Source organism: Parasteatoda tepidariorum, chromosome 1, assembly GCF_043381705.1.
Source record: "Parasteatoda tepidariorum isolate YZ-2023 chromosome 1, CAS_Ptep_4.0, whole genome shotgun sequence".
Lineage (NCBI taxonomy): Eukaryota > Metazoa > Arthropoda > Arachnida > Araneae > Theridiidae > Parasteatoda > Parasteatoda tepidariorum.
Window position 1 is genome coordinate 58532472 of NC_092204.1, and position 17452 is coordinate 58549923.

The window sequence follows — 17452 nt, forward strand, 5'->3', positions numbered from 1 at the left end:
TCCAAATACATCGTTAGTAGAGCATAATCCTAAGTTTCATTTTGATATTAGGAAAATTTGTTTCTCAGTATTCGAAACTTCATGGCTCACTCTAGGTTTGCTTGAACTCACTTTTTCCATACTTAAATTTTTTTATTACTGATGGAGCTGAAATAGAATTTGCTATGGGAAGTTTTTCCTATTGTATAGCGTCTTCTTCAAGTAGCATACAATTTTTCTGGCTCAAGAATGTGCTGACAACATAGAAAAATTTAGACCATTTTATTTATAGGTTGCATTGAGAAGCAAAACAATTTGGATATTTATTGCCTCTAACTGCCAATTTAAGAACATTGCAAAGAATTTAAATAGCATTAAATTAAGCTTGATAAAAATAAAAAAAGATCATGAACTATTTATTGTGCCTGGATATTAGTGAGATCCATGGTTAAGAGGTCTATCCTTGCCATCATAGAGTTAATGTTAAATTTTTGCTTAGCGTTTTCTTGATATTTTCTATGCTAAAACATATTATACAGCACAATACGTTTTAAAAAAGGTAGAAAATAAAGAGGTTGCTACTAGGTAATTTTTAGAACTTCTTTGATTTTTTTACTCAAAACTTTAAGACAATAAAGAGATGCGGTTTGAGGAAATAATTTAAAACTACATGTTTCCCAGTTTTTAGATTTTTTAAAATCTAAATTTATTACAGTTTGAAATAGACGCCAAAAAATTCGTTTTACGTGAACTTAATACGAAGATACTTATGTAAAAACAAGCAACTGTATACTATATAACTATTAAAAACTATTAATTATATTGACATAAATTAATTAACTAAAATACTGCTTGCTTTATATCTCAAATTTTGATTGGTTGGCGACCTGAAAGATACTGTGGAATGGAGTAAATATCCATTCTCAGTTTCTTAGTAAAAATTAAATAAAAAAGATTAAAAGCATATTTAGGCTTTCCTCCCTGCCTCCACCTCTTCGAGAGTTGATTTCGTTCGAGCACTACTTCTTAATATGAAATTATGCTTTTTTACGGATAATCTATTAAAAGTTTGTTTGCATTTAATTATTTTCTTATTTAATTATATTTCAAAGAAAATTAAAAGAAACCTTGTTGATAAACTGTTTTTTTCCCATTAACCATACCTGTCTGTTTTAATTGACGATTTCAACCTAGAGTAATTGAGTTAGTGAAAAAGAAGAAAAAAATGGTAGGTAGTTATGGTAAAATAGTTTTAGCTCTGTTTTCCGAAAGCTCCAACGTTATATGAAATTATGGTTTCTTGCGAATAATATTCTATTTTTATAGCTGCTCTGAGTTTGCAACTGTTACTAATAACTGTTAGGTCAAGTTAAGCCTATCTAGAGACAGCTCTGCACACTCTTATTTTGAAAATGTCGCATGTCAATATGGAGAAAAGCCACAGTTTTGTGAAAATGTAAAGCGTTTGTGGTCTAGTTTTTTAATATTTAATAACTTACTCCGATGCTGCTTACAAGCTAAGTTTAATTTATGTTATTGAAAAAGCAAAACTCTCCTGCAACACCTTTGACAGTCCTAAGGGATTATGAATGTTGGTGGCAATACAGTTATCTTTGTGCACCGACCGTCTCCACTTTTTAGACAGTGGGCAATCGGTTTCAAGTTGCTACTAGGGATACGACACTGGTTTTTTGCTATGGCAGATCAGAGCTTATCGGAACTTGAACAATATTATGGCATAAATCTGCAGCTGATTGATTGACATTGCTTAAATTTTATTGTGTCGTTGACAAATGATCTTAACCATGAATTCGAATTATAGCATACCATAATTAGTTTTTTCTAACAATCTATGAGTCTTAAATTTTTACTATTATGAAGAGTGTTCCTTTACGAAACTTAATATATTTTTAGAATCCTTGTAAAAATGTTGACATTGGGAGTCCCAAAAGTAATAATCTAGGGTTGGTAGCGATATCGAATTCTAGCAAATCACCACAGAGGAAGGCTGAACTAAAACATCCAAAACTGTTCAATTCTCCTTAAGAAAGACAACTTGCATTGGGTTATTGAACAGGTTTTAAAATTTTTTATAACGCCTTCCACTGTAGTGATTCGACAGATAACATGTTTTATTAGTTCTCAGCATTCGAGTCAACATAGCTATTAAAGATGTTTCGTTTGACTGCAGATAATTCAAACATTTTAAGAACAAACCGTTTGATAGCTTTTATCCGTTTACCAGCTCGATGATCCTATGCATCAAAATTAATAAGTAATTATATTATTGTACTTTATCCTCTTGTGATATATTAAAAAATAGGACAATATTTGGCACAATTGTTTAACTAAAAAAACAAACAATATTTTGAGTTTTTTTTGTATGTCTTTTCAAAGCGATTCTCAATGCAAAAATATAATTAAAGTTGACTTTGTTGGACAGAGTGTTTAATTATGAAGAAAAATTATAAGAAAACAAAACATGTCTATTCAAGTAATTTTTTGGACAGTTTTATGGCATATATAAGTCTAGTAGATTCTGTTTCATTACCAAAATGTTATGAGATGTATTATCTTACAATATGTAGAAAAAGCTGAAATTGAAATTTATAATAATTCGTAATAGTAATTGAAATATTTATTTTCAATTGCTACGAATTTATATATATTCGTAATAATTGAAAATAACTTTAAAAAATTTGAGTTTTTTTTAACAAAATATTTTATTGCATTACTGTTTGCTTTCATCTACGCTACAAATTTCTAAGTAAAAATTGGATTTTCTGACATTATTCAAAGCCACAATTCAGAAGAACTCCGATACCTATTAAAGAGATGATACGTATACATAAAAACTGAAAAAATAGTGACGAATAAAAAGCAGAAATATAATAAAAGACAATGTATTATTGCGCGTGAATCCAAGGAATATTTTCGTTTTAAATAAACAGTAATTGATAATGCAATACTTGGTAGTATTTTCTGTGTGAGCTGATGATTATGCTATTTTTTTAATGTTTCCTTTTTAATAAAAATTTCTGACTAAAATCTGATATTTAAAAGTGCTTAGAAATGTATATTAAAATTGGCATAGCCATGAGTTAAGCTTAACTGGGAGTGGAGCCGGAGGCATATCATCACTGCTATGCAATATAGTGCTAAAATTAGTATGGTTCTTTGCTTTGATGGCAGATGAGGGTAGACGTACCACCACAAAGGGTCAATACTAATTTGATGAAAACACTCGTATTTATGAAGTTTTCATAAGTTTTTGGACTGTATTATTTAAACGTGGCTGTCAGTAAGAATTCGAGTTTATGAGAAAAATTGTTTGGATTATTCATGTCTGCCAATTCTTCCAAATTTTACAGAAATTTTTATATTTAAAATGGTAGCAAAATTTTTTTACATTTAATACTCGATTCTGGTTTCAGTAAATTTAATTACTTTTTTTTAAGCATGCTGGTTATTTATTGTAAGTGTTGTTATGAACTGAATGCTTGCTTAAATTATCACTATAATTGATATCTCACTGCGACTAGGAAAATACTTCTTTGACACAGTAAAAGTCGCAAGGCGTGATTTTTTTTCTACCAGAAATACGGCTGCCGAATATTTGGGTGAAATCAGAATAAAAAACAAATATATTAGGTATTCATTATGCATGGTGTTTTCAATAGAAATGTAAACATCTCGAGCTCGGCACCTACTTTAGTTCCGGTTAAAAAGTTTGCAGCTGCTTAGTACATGTTATTCTGATAGGCGATGTTTTCAAACGAATAATTATGTTTTCAATAAAAGAAATAAATTAGATAATTTCAGAGCTCAAATTTGCCGTATTTCATAAGATATTAATGTTATTATGTAATTCTGGGGAGTTTGGAATGAAAATTTGTTTTAGTTATTTTGGTATTTATTATTAAAAAAAGGTGACATGGTAGCTAGATTTTGAATAACTCGCTTTTTTGGCAGTCTTGATTTGGCCTCTTTCCTTTTGTTTATTACTGTTTCTTCGTGTTGCAAGCTGTGCACCATCTTACGTTAGTGTTAACACTTTTAGTATTGTAAACACAAGTATTGTTAGCATTGTAAACATAAGTAATATGTAATCAAATACATTATTTGCAAGAATCTCAAAACACAATGATGCCAAATGGCTTTAAAATACAACTGAAACAGTAACCCGGAAATTTAGGCAGTCCCGAGCTTGCAGCGTTCCCTAGTGTAGAAAACATCATCCATATGTGAAATTTTGATGCTCCTCTTTGTGTTCATGTCTCTATTAGTAGGGCTCGATATTAATGGTGGTGTGTTGGTCCAAGATACTAAAATGAGACTGACCACCATAAAATAATTACCAGTGGTCTTCCAGATCAGTGGCAATCAATGTAAATTAATGGAATTTTCAGTTTCATGTTTTGGTCGATATTTTTGTCACAAAATAACACATTTCATCATAATTGTGAAATTACACAAACTAAGTAATAAACTTTTTCCTATAAATTTACTTTAACTTAAAAAAAAAATGATAATGACAGGTGTATGTGAAAATGCGTTCAAACTAGTAGTATCTTTTAGTTATTGGTCCTTCAGACCAGCGACTAAATTTTTACCCTTGCTGTTAGGAACGTAAAGCAGAGAAGTGTCATAAGCCTGTCAAAATCTTAAATTATAATAAAGTACCCTTTTCCAAATAGCAAAGTATTATTATTGCATGTACTGAAATATTAGTTAAATTTAAGTACAATAGTTATTAAATAAATGGTTGAATAACTTTTTTTTTTACTTGAGTTAGAAAGAAATTCGACTTCAATAATAAAATTACTTTTGAATTCTACTTCAAAATTGAAAAAAAGACAGTGAATACCTTAAAGTAATTTAAAATTTAATTCGGAAAACATTAAAAAATAATCTTGACCTTATAATGCTTATCTTTACACTCCACAAAAAAAAGAGAAGTATTTAATATTTCCCCTGACATTTATGTTTTTATCTCTTAATAATTAGGAAGCAATATTTTTTAATTAAGCAAATATTTTCCACGCATTCAACGCGCTTATTACTCTCGTCATCTGCAGTTACTGTCGTCATCACTGTTATGCTATAGATAAATTATTAACTAACTTTTTTTTCTTCTTTATAGTATGACGCATCTAAACTAATCCAAAACAACTTTCAATTAATTTTTAGAATACTTAATTCAATCACTTTCTATACAAAGACTTCAAAAGTGATATAGTAGTTTCTCTTAGTATTGCCTAAAACTATATTTTTTTTTTATAAATTTCGAAAATTTTTAACGAAATTTTAGTTATTGAATAAGTAGATGCAGTGAAACTAATAGGAGTTCTTTGTTAATAGTTAAACGTACTGTTTCCTTTAAAAAAAATTTGATTCAATATGATGTGTTTATTTTAGATTCTATACAAATGTCATTGCATAGCCGATGGAACTCAAAACCAAGCCGAGAACGTCTGTAATGCAGAGACCATGCATTGAAAAGTTCAAGTGTTTTAGCTATTTGACACCAGATGAAAATCTCACTATTTCTTAAGACAGCTCAATATATATTATTTTCCTGTTCGTACATGATCACGTTTTTAATTCTAAAACTGGCACATCTACAATGCTCACACGCGTAATGCATGTCCAAGTCGTGTGGTGTAAATCTCAACTCATAATTAATGGTAATGTACCAGAAACCAGCGTAGAAATAATAACATTTAAGAAACTTCGGCGGTCTGTATGTTAATAAGCTGGAAAATATCGAAATAAAGTTATATAACTTTGATTTTCCCCACATTTTATGTAATTTTATTACTTCCAATTGTGACTAAAAGGTATTTGTATCCTCGTACTATAGCTGTCGTATCGGAATGTAATAAACTTTTAATTATTATTTTGATTAAATAATTAAATTCCCTGTTAATAAGTTAATTATTTAAACTTTGACTAATCGAACTAGTTTATAGCGAGTTAAGGCCTGAGGCATTCGTTCGATACTAGCTAGCTACTATAAAATTAAAGCAAAAATATATAAAAAAAATAAACTGGAAAATATTTAATAGTTGCATTTTTTTTTTCACTGATTCGAACAACATTTGAGATTTTTGTGTTTGCATCTCGGCAATCGTGCAACGTTTAATACAAGTGGTTCAAATATTTTTTTATACTAGAAAAAGTTTTAAATTTTTCGCTAACTCATATTTTTAGATGAGATTGGTGGATTTTTAATTGCTAGCTCCTTATTGGTGTCAATAGTAGTGAATTCATTAAAATTTCTAAACATTTGATCCCCCGTTTTATAAATATTAAGCCATGAACGTGTTTACAGACACGTGAGCAACAGTTGGTATATAACTTTTTGAATGGCTTATTACGGCAATCTTTCGTTTATTGCAACCGTTGCCGTGTTGCAACTCTGCAGCTTCAACTGTTTGTGTGATTCAAGGTATGAATGATCGAGTGAAAACCATGAGACAAACGTTACATTGTTTTTCCTTATTACTTATTTATTTACAATGTTTAAAAAAATATAAATCTACCAGTGATTTTAAACCTCTTCGTAAGTACTAAAATTCCTATGAACAGTTGAATATTTTTTTTACCTCTCAACTTTCATAAAACAATTTTCAAGAACTTTTTGTAAAAGTCTTCGTTACATCAGAGTAATACTCGTAATACATGCTTTTTTTTTCTTCGTAAGCTTTTTAACATTAAATAAACCTTAAGTATTTTTTTGTTAAACCCGGGATCTCGTTAAATCAGCGAACTTAATAGACAGGTTCGACTTTGCTTTCAAAAATCGAACTCTTTACCATCTAATGACAAAAATATCTTATCTACATCAAATATCTTATCCATTACATATTTTTGACTGCACACAGTTAAATTTACTCTTTTAAAGTGCGCGTCAGGGAACAGTATGAAAAGAGAATTGATTGTCCTTTTAACTCGTTGAAGTGCGCATCAAATGTCGAGACAAATTTTCCCTTATATTCCACTTCACTTCCCAATTGGAAATATTAGAATCTTTAGATTACTAGCTCATATCCTGTTTCTTTTATTACTGAACTGATTCTTTCTGGGTACCCGGTTCTGTATTTCATGCCCTGTTTTACTCAATTTCATTTCAGAGTAAAATTTCAAGTTTTTTTTTCTTCTTCTTATGCATATATTCCATACAATAGGGGTAGAAGACACTCGACGATTGTAAACAAATGTCGCTTTGAAAGTCGAGTGCTTTCTTTCTTTTACAGGGGCATGTGTTTCTCTGCGGGAAGTGTAGAAGTATATAGATTTTTTTTCTTATTATTATTCTTCCTTTATTCTAACTTCATATCAAATGACTTAATGGAAACGTTTACTCGTTTGTATAAAAAAAAAGAAGACATGCGGGCAAAGCTTGGAGAAAGAATAGGACTGGAGTGATCATGAATGTAAGCTCTCTGCAGATAGACAAAAAATCGAACGTTATATGTGAAATCACGTGATTTAAGACTTTTTTTTCCTTCTCTATCTTAACATGTAGTAAATGAGACCCAACTAAATGACATAGTTTGAGTGTATCAAACTCTCAAACTAGTGCTATAATTTTGAACTGTATACGAGTATATTCTGTTACGCTGGAAAGAATTGGGTATTTGCAACTCGACAAGTGAAATGATTATGCCTAACCATGCGATTTATATCAGATTTAATTGGTAAGCGACGTCACGCGTGTGTGACGAATCTGATTGGATTCTGAATCGACTAATGTCACGGTTTATTTACGATGACGTCAGTTGTGGGTACTCGATAGACTGAATTTTTAAATAAGCAAAATATTTGACAGTAATAAAACAAAAACTTTAGTGTTTTGAAACTTTACCAGTTGATGAAAATGATTAACAACCAATAAATAATTCTCACTTTTTGCATATTTTTATGAACTCAAACAGTATAGTGTTGATGAAACTTTTTTAATATTAAATATCACATTGTCATTTATTGTTAATTAAATTACTATTAATTAAATTACAATTAACTAGATTAAAAAAAAAACGCTCTTCATATTGACATTTTGTGGCATTTTTATAATGAAGAAAAGGGACAATTTCTTGATTTTCACTCTGCCTTTCTTCTCAACGACCCAATATTTTGACCAAGTACGAAAAATTTAAAATTCAGAGGCATTGTCATTTAGGTAACTTCATTCAACCATCGCTTTTAGAAATCAGAAATAAACGTCACGATAACTTATTCTCATATCTTAGAGACATTAGATTATATACATGAATTTAGCTCTTAATTCATATCATAATCATTTTTTAAACCATGAATCAATCTTGCACCAATACCTACAAGTTTACTAATTAATTCGCATCAATGCAAAAACTTAATGCTAGTCGATTGCCCTCTCACGCAGTATTATCTTGATGTGCCTATATTTAGAAAGAAAAAAATCTCTCAAATATTTTTTAAAACAAAAAAGATTATTTAATGCACATGCGCTCTCATTATTGATTCTCAATTATACTTGCCTTTTTTAACTTCAGTCTACAAAATAATTTTTTTTGACTTAAACTTAGTTACAATAAGGCCATATTCGCCCTTTTCATTATGTGAAAAATATCCAATTATAATAACTTATTTTAAAAATTCTTTAACCCCTGGATTGGTGGAAATACTAGAACTTTATGGATATGAGCACCAGAAATTTTTCATTGAAAAATTACTCATTTTAGCTCAGAATAATCTGTGAAATTATGACAACAATAGTGTGAACAAAGAACAATGATTTTATATCACTCTAAATAAACCTCACCTCGTATTTAGCACCGTTATTCTATTTTAACAATGAGGTTTATGAGCTGCATATAAGGGGGATTAGGAAACTCAATTTAGAAGCTAAATTCTTAAATTATTCAGTTTTGTTTCATTGCTCCTTGGTCTTGCGTGACTCTCCCACCGAAAAGATGCACAATATTACGAAAGAATTAACTATAGATCGTGTACAATCAATTTCAATGAACAATGGCGCCCAATTTATAGGAGACACAATGCCAGATAAATATAATCATCTATGGTGACAAATATATTTGCTGACGCCTTAAATTCTAACTACCTTCTTACATATGCTCGAGTGAAATATGGAATGATCTTCTAAATTATGTTTATTAACTTTATTTATACCCTAGAGAAATAAGGTTCTCTAAAATCAAATGATGGAAGAAAATGTAATTCGCTTTTTTATTTCCAAAATTTTATTTTATTTTATACCCCACGTTGTACATTCTACCCAATTCTTAGTTAATGTCTACCAATGTTCAATTCCGTAGCTTTGTAATTTTGAACCCAATCCAGAAGACAAGGGAATTCCTGAATCAAGTATTGGAAGAAATATGCCTTCTTGGAAGACTTTTTTGATGAAACTAACACGCATTTGCGTTACATAGAGAGGAAAACAACGAAAACCTCATGCGGTTAGCCTGACGACAAGAGGAATCTAACCCATGATCCGTTTAAATGTTATGTTTCGGTAGGTAGCAAACTATCTGCAAGTCCCCTACCAATAACCAGCACAAATTTTTTGGATAGCTTAATATAAATAACATTTTGATATCTTAACTGCAATTTTTTAGATTTTGCATTGAAGAGTATTACTTGTATGTAATTCATTAAAAATACAAATAATCTTTTTTTTATACGTTTAAAAATGGTTAGAATTAACTTTTATGTCTGAACGTTACGTATTGCTCATCCAGTTTACCCTAGCTTTTATTTTTACGTACACATTAAAATATAAATAAAAATTTTTTGTATTGTTTTATGAAGGATAAGTTTAATTTTGTTTAAAATAAAACATTGAAGACATACTATCTCACTACGAAAGATTGTATTTTTGATTTATTTGCCAAAATACAGCATATTAGAAAACTTATATTTTTTTAAAAAAATCAATGAAGAATTCAAAACTATCTGATCATCTCGTATGTAGTGTATAAGTTTTATTTCTCAAATATTATCTCCTGCTTTATTTTAAAATATGCAACCGGACTCCTTATTGTTTTTAAAAATTAACCCAATAGTTACTGAGAACGATTTCGAAATCATACGTTTTAAAATCTTTTTATCTTTAGTATAATTTTCTAGAAAAACTTATTTTATGACGTGTTTAACAAATAAACAAAAGAATGGACTCGAGTCAAAATGCGCAGCTAGTTCTTCCATGTTTTTAAGAAATAGTTAAATTTATTCTGAAAATAAGACTTGTTGATTTATTTCTATTTCTATTTTTTCAACCATCCAATCAAGCATAATCCACCATATTTGAAAACAATTATCATTTATTTTCGTTTGAAAATGATTGTTTTAAGTTTGCATGAAAGTTTATTAATTATATATTCATAACAAATCTGCTCTGAAAAAATAAAAATAAAATAGATTTATTTCAATATTTTTACCATCCAATCCAATTGATTTCACAATAACTGTCAACAATTCTAATTAATTTTGCGGTTGAAAATATGTTAAACGTACTAATTTAAAATAAAGCTAATTCATTTATACCATTCTTAATTCTCATATTTATTCTAATTCTTATATTTATGAAATTAATTATTGCATAGAAATTTTAATGTAATTTTCCTACATTTACACATTATTTAGTAATATAATTATAATAATTATATTCGACCATAGCATGTTGGTCTCCTTAAAGACGGAAGCATATATCGATTTACTTCAAACTGTAGTTAGGGAGATGATATCTCTTAAAATGATAATTTATCTAAGTCTAGTCTTCCGTTATCTAAATCGAAAATAAACAAAAACTGCATTACTATTCTTAACGGTAAAGTAGTTTTCTTTATAACATTCAACGATGTATCGTGACTTGTTTTAATGCGTTCAGCAGGAAACTTGGATAAACATTTGTCTGTGTTTAAAAGTTCAACTAAAAAGTAAGAAAATGGATTTGCAAAACTGGAAAACTAAAAATGTCACAGAAAGTAGGTTTATTTCTTTAAAAACAAGTTTTAAGACTAGAAATTTATTAATTATTCATGTTTTTCGGGCAAATGAAGTTTAAATAGTCGCTCATTGAGTTTAAAATACAGCAAAGAATAATTAAATACGAAAGAAGAAAAGAAAATAAGAAGGTAATTAATAAGCAGTAACGCGACCAAATTTAGTAGTTATTCATTTTAGATCTGGCAGACAGGTGTCATTGAGAGTAAAGGAAGATTATTTAATAAAAAAATTAAAATAAAAGTAATTTATGTTTTAAATACTTTTCGGCAGAAAGTACCTGTTTCACACGCCTTTAAACTTTTGCGTTCAATGAACTTTAACGTATAATATTGATGAGATTCTGACGGGATTATATCATTTCGTTGTTAAATTATTTAATTTTTAATCAACTTTTTAAAAGAAAAAAAGAACATGTTTTTTTTTCTTCTTTTTTTAAAAATTCTTTTATTATAGTTTCGAAAGCATTAGAATACAATTAATCGCTGGAAAAAAGTACCAAAAATAATTAAATAAATAATCATCAGAAGGAAAAAAAATCACCTTAGTAATACAATGCATAATTGATACACAAAGTGATTCGCTTTAAAAACTAGTTTGTCCCGCAGTAGACTAATCGTTAAGACACGGTTCCAAGCAGAGCACCGAAGTCAAGCATTACTGGCTGCGGTCAATGTGAGGGTGGGTGTCCTCTATGATCAGCCTGTGAAGGGACGGAGGGTGTGCTGTATTGGTCCTCCTTGTAATGTCCTATCGTAAAGGGCTCGACTTTGCACTCAGATCGTCGGGCTACAGAGGCAGGAGTGCCACCTCTCTGCAGAGGATCAAAATTGTGATGGTATGACTTCGGATCATCCTCAGGGATGTTTCCTAGACCGCCGCCAATAGCCCATTGTGCAACTCCTGTGCGACGTAAATAAACTACTATTACGAAAAACTACTTGAATTCAACAACTGATTTGATTCAGATAGTTGAGCCAGAATTTATCATAATTAAATAGTTATTCGAATGTAACTAGATTTTTTTAAAAATTAACTAATAAGCAAAGATTAATTTTACAAAATATAACTATTTATGTTTTTTAACTTACATATCTTTTATTACGATTGTAAATAGTATATATAGTATGATATACGAATTAACAATAGTCTCTGAGCTGATGTTAAACTTATCATAAATTTAAGAAAAAAATTAAACAAATTGATTAAGTGATATATTTTAATTCAAAATATTCGTAATCAAGAAAAACGTTTTAACTGTAGTGGAAAAAATTGCTATTTGTATACGAATATTGTGTCACAATACAGTAAGTGTAGTGCAATTACTGGAAACTGAAAGCATCTTATTAGGTCTTAATGAAAAATGGGAAAAGTTCTTTATCCTGATCTGCAAACTAATTCTTGTATACTTAAAAGAACTTTCAAATTTGTAAATTTTCAAACTACTGTTTATTTACACTCAAATAAATATTCGATTAATTCGAACTCAGTTTTTTCATGGCGAACTTATTTTTTTCTAGGAATTTTTTTTCAGGGACTTTTTCCGTTACACCCTCCCCCACCCCCGCTCATTAAATTCAACAGCATGAAACTTATGTCTAACCTTAAAAGGAATATAGATTATCACAACAAATGGATAGTAAATAGCTGAATTGAACTAAATTAACGCGACGTCCTTTTTTTTTGGCGACCCCAACTTTCGCCTCAAATGGTGTGGGCTGGGGGAATTGAGAACATTTGATATGAACGATGATTTCTCGTTTAGGTCAGTTTTTAGATGACGCAGTAAATCTCTGGGCTTCTTCATCTCAGTTATGTTTTTATGACCTTCGGAGATAATGCGTAAACCAGGACGGCACGCCTGAACTCTAGATGAGAGACATGCCGTTCAAAGTTCCTGCAACAGTTGATAAAACTTTTCTTACAATCTAGCGATGAAACGGGTAATGGATGTTCAACTGTGAGAACTAAAAACGCAAAGATTTATATCATTGCACGCGTTGAAATTATTACCATTAAATATTTTTATTAGTCTTACAAGAAGAGATAAAAGAATAAAAACACCGAACTCAAATGTTCAAGGAAAACTACATCAGATATGCTCCTTTTTTTTTCTTTAACATAATGCTCTGTTTTTAGTGCTCAGAGTTTTCAGTGGGCCTTTTGCTAAAAGCTTACAGGGAGGAACAAATGGAATAGAGCTGTTTATATAATGATTATTATTGATAAAATTCCTGACGTTGCCATAATAATAGCATGAGCCGCGATGGCTCAGGGGATAGAGCGTTTGCCTTCCAATGAGGCGAACCGGGTTCGAATCCCAGTAGATATGAATTCCGCATCCCGCTTGCACCGACCACAGTGCTGACGTGAAATATCCTCAGTGGGAGACGGATCATGGGTTAGCCGTCAGGATAACCGTGGGAGGTTCTCGTGGTCTTCCTCTCCACGTAACGCAAATTCAGGTTAGCTCCATCAAAAAGTCCTCCACGAAGGCAGATTTCTCCCAATACTTGACCCAGGAGTTTCTTGTTTTTGGATTGGGTTCAAAATTAAAAGGCTGCGGAGTTGAACATTAGTAGTCGTAAACCCATAACATTGGGTCGGCTGTTCAACGACGGTTATAAAATAAAATAATAATAACATGAAGCCGAGGTAGATCTGGGGATAGAACATTCGCCTCCTGAGGAAGTGACCCAGGTTCGAATCCTAGCGTTAGCTGGTCGATATACATTTTACTCCCGGCCCACAACGACCACAGTGCTGACGTGAAACATTCTCAGGGGTAGACGAATCGTGGGTTAAAATCATTTGCCATCGAGCTAACTGTGGGAGATTTTCCTGGTTTTCCTCTTTATATAACGCAAAGGCGGGTTAGTTTATTCAAAAAGGTCTCCACGACACCTAGTTTGTCCTCATGCTTGATCCAGGAGTTCCCTTGTCTTCTGAATCGGGTTCAAATTTATAAGGCTATTACGGAGTTGAATCTTGATAGATGTGAACTCAGAATCGGGTTGGCTGTTTATTTTTCCGGTTATAAATAAGTAATATTAGTATTTTATTTTATTTTATAACCGTAGTTGAACAGCCGACCCAATTTTATGGGTTTACGACTACTAATGTTCAACTCCGTAGCCTTGTAATTTTGAACCCAATCCAGAAGACAAGGGAACTCCTGGATCGAATATTAAGTGAAATATGCCTTCGTGAAGGACTTTTTGATGGAACTAACCCGCATTTGCGTTACATGGAGAGGAAGATCACGAGAACCTCCCACGGTTAGCCTGACTGCAAGGGGACTGGAACCCATGATCCGTCTACCACTGAGGATATTTCACGTCAGCACTGTGGTCTGTNTCCTGACGTTGCCATAATAATAGCATGAGCCGCGATGGCTCAGGGGATAGAGCGTTTGCCTTCCAATGAGGCGAACCGGGTTCGAATCCCAGTAGATATGAATTCCGCATCCCGCTTGCACCGACCACAGTGCTGACGTGAAATATCCTCAGTGGGAGACGGATCATGGGTTAGCCGTCAGGATAACCGTGGGAGGTTCTCGTGGTCTTCCTCTCCATGTAACGCAAATGCTGGTTAGCTCCATCAAAAAGTCCTCCACAAAGGCAGATCTTTCCCAATACTTGATCCGCGAGTTTCTTGTCTTTTGGATTGGGTTCAAAATTAAAAGGCTACGGAGTTGAACATTAGCAGTCGTAAATCCATAAAATTGGGTCGGCTGTTCAACGAAGGTTATAAAATAAAATAATAATACCATGAACCCGAGGAAGATCGGGGAATAGAACATTCGCCTCCTAAGAAAGTGACCCAGATTCGAATCCTAGCTTTAGCTGGTCGATATAAATTCTACTCCCGGCACACAAAAACCACAGTGCTGACTTGAAACATTCTTAGGGGTAGACGGATCGTGTGTTGAAATCACCTTGCCATCGAGCAAACCGTGAGAGATTTTCGTGGTTTTCCTCTTCATATAACGCAAAGGCGGGTTAGTTTAATCAAAAGGGTCACCACGATTCCTAGTTTGTTCCCATGCTTGATTCAGGAGTTCCCTTGTCTTCTGAATCGGGTTCAAAATTATAAGGCTATTACGGAGTTGAATTTTGATAGTCATAAACTCAGAATCGGGTTGGCTGTTTATTTTGCCGGTTATTAAGTAAAATAATATTAGCATGAATCTATCTGAACAACGCAAATAAAGAAGCAATATTGACATAATGATTAATTTTGCCAGAAAATAGTTCTTCATTTTTTTTAAGGTAAAGTATAATACCCTTTTATTCGATCCTTTAATATATACAAAATTATTTATTTATGATATTAAATATAATTTTATTTATAATGTTAAATATATTTATAATATTATTCATAATTTTATAAATCTTGTATAAAAAATTCACATGCCTTATCATTCTTATCTTCATTTTTTTATTTATACTGAAGCCCATAACAATTTTAATAATAGTATATTGGTGGGGGTAATATGCCTTTTTCTTTTGAAAAATGAAATACGTTTAAAAAGTTGACAATTTAGGTCAACTTTCCCAACAGGATAAGTAAGCATATTTGAAGCAATACGTTTAAATTTGATACTCATTTTATGGGAAAGATTCAATATTTAACTGAAATAGGCTGAATAATTTAAGAATTTCAAAAAAGAGGCATTTTTAAACTTTTATTTCCTAAAAATTATTTAACTTATTTTGTTTAATTTTTAAATCTTACTATTAAAAGTTGCTTAGTTTTAAGTGGTGTAAAAATTTGATAATCATACAATTCGAAAAATTTTCGACTATTATTAAGTAAAATAATTAAAAAGATTCAAAATTTAAAAAAAATTGTAAGGAATTTATTTTAGAAAAACGAGTTTTAATGGTAATGCCAAAAATGTTTTGATTCGCTTAAAAAATTTCTAAGGTATGGCGAAATAGGAAAAAAAAATGACATTATTATTAAGGCTGCAAAGCTATTTATTACTATCTATCAAAACTATCTATTACTATAGGATTGCTATCTACCATGACGACAGATAGTAACTACCCATCCCCATATTTAGATAGTCTACAATCCAAATATGTCGGGAAAAAAAAGCGTATGAATTCAAAGAAAGTATGTTTGTGTGTGATTTCGTTACTTAAAATACTTAATTAAAATATTGAAACGTAGCTAAGCATAGTTGATTCGAAATTAATTTTTCAGTTTTATTAAAAGCACTTATTAGTACGTAAAAAACTGATCATTAGAAAGTAAGTTATACACGATGATATACCTTTTTTTTCCTCACTGTACACAAGGTTTTAAACATAACATTGGTCTTCCAAATCTGAAGTACTTCTTATCAACTCAATAAATCTTTGATAAAGCTATAAATCATTTGATGGGACAGATTTCATTTTGCACACACTTGAATTTTATGAGCTCTTCTTGTCAAACTTTTTTTCCACGATGACTTAACAGAATGCAAAATTGTAACAATCTCGGAAGACTAGCTGTGTGGTCCAGATTGATCTTTGACCTTTGAATGACTTTAAGATTTGGGTGGATACGAATAATATCAAATTGTTTCAAAACAAAACGCACCGCTTAACTTCTCTTGAAATGTTACGTCTAGTTTCTTTATCTATTTTGAGATATGACATTGATATTTCAAGTTAGAAAATCATGGGTGGCAATAATTAAACTTTCCTGACAGATGGGCCGAACGTCATACGAGGGGAATGAAATTCATTTAATTCATTTTTTCATGTTTTACTAAAAAGAACACACTGTTTTTTTCAAAGAAATTTAAGTTTTCCTTAAGATCGAAAGGAACGATTCTACGCAGGAAGAAGACCCTAGATTCAAGGCCTTGCAGAATCCATTTGCTCGTGCAAACATGCAGTATTGCATTATCTGAATGATTTTGCAAATTGATGAAGAAATTAATCAAAATTAAAAAATATTCAATAAATTTTTCAATTGTATCAGCTTAAATATTTAGACATATAATAGAGATCTACGCCGAAGAGCCATTACATTATGACCACCCTCCTTCTATAACAATGGGCCCAGGAACAATGTTTTCATGGGGCACATTAGAACCCATAATCCTCATAGAACAATCCCTGACGTCTGTAAGCTACTTGAACATAGTTGCAGACCAGGTTCACCCATTCATGGCAACAGTTTTTCCTGTGAGGGATGGTGCTTACCAACAGGATAATGCACTATATCATAAGAGTCGAATCGTCATGGATTGGTTCGAGGAACATTCCAGTGACTTTCAAGTGATGTCTTGGCCCTCAAATTCACCTGATCTTAATCCAATAGAGCATTTGTGGTCCTACTTGGAAAACCAAATTCGTGCTGCCACGCTACCCCTCGCAGTGTGAGGGAAATGCAGGACCAGTTGGTGAGCGCTTGGTACCAGATGCCTCAGACTACCTATCAGCACCTTGTGGAATCAATGCCA

General features: G+C 31.5%; 2 long non-coding RNA genes across 4 annotated transcripts in view; one reads left to right on the plus strand and one right to left on the minus strand.

Moving 5' to 3' along the window:
* Positions 1 to 17452, minus strand: part of LOC139425554 (uncharacterized) — a 69906-nt gene that overhangs the window by 12116 nt on the left and 40338 nt on the right. For 2 of the 3 annotated variants that reach the window (XR_011636765.1, XR_011636763.1), the window contains exon 4: positions 2701 to 2803. The exons of the other annotated variant lie outside the window; for it this stretch is intronic. This is a non-coding gene — a long non-coding RNA (uncharacterized lncRNA). Of the gene's footprint in view, positions 1 to 2700; positions 2804 to 17452 lie in introns of those variants that run through there. 3 annotated transcript variants of the gene reach the window in all.
* The window catches only part of LOC139425555 (uncharacterized), a 36893-nt gene continuing 30123 nt past the window's right edge, over positions 10683 to 17452 (plus strand). The window contains exon 1 of the long non-coding RNA XR_011636766.1: positions 10683 to 10970. This is a non-coding gene — a long non-coding RNA (uncharacterized lncRNA). The remainder of the gene's footprint in view (positions 10971 to 17452) is intronic.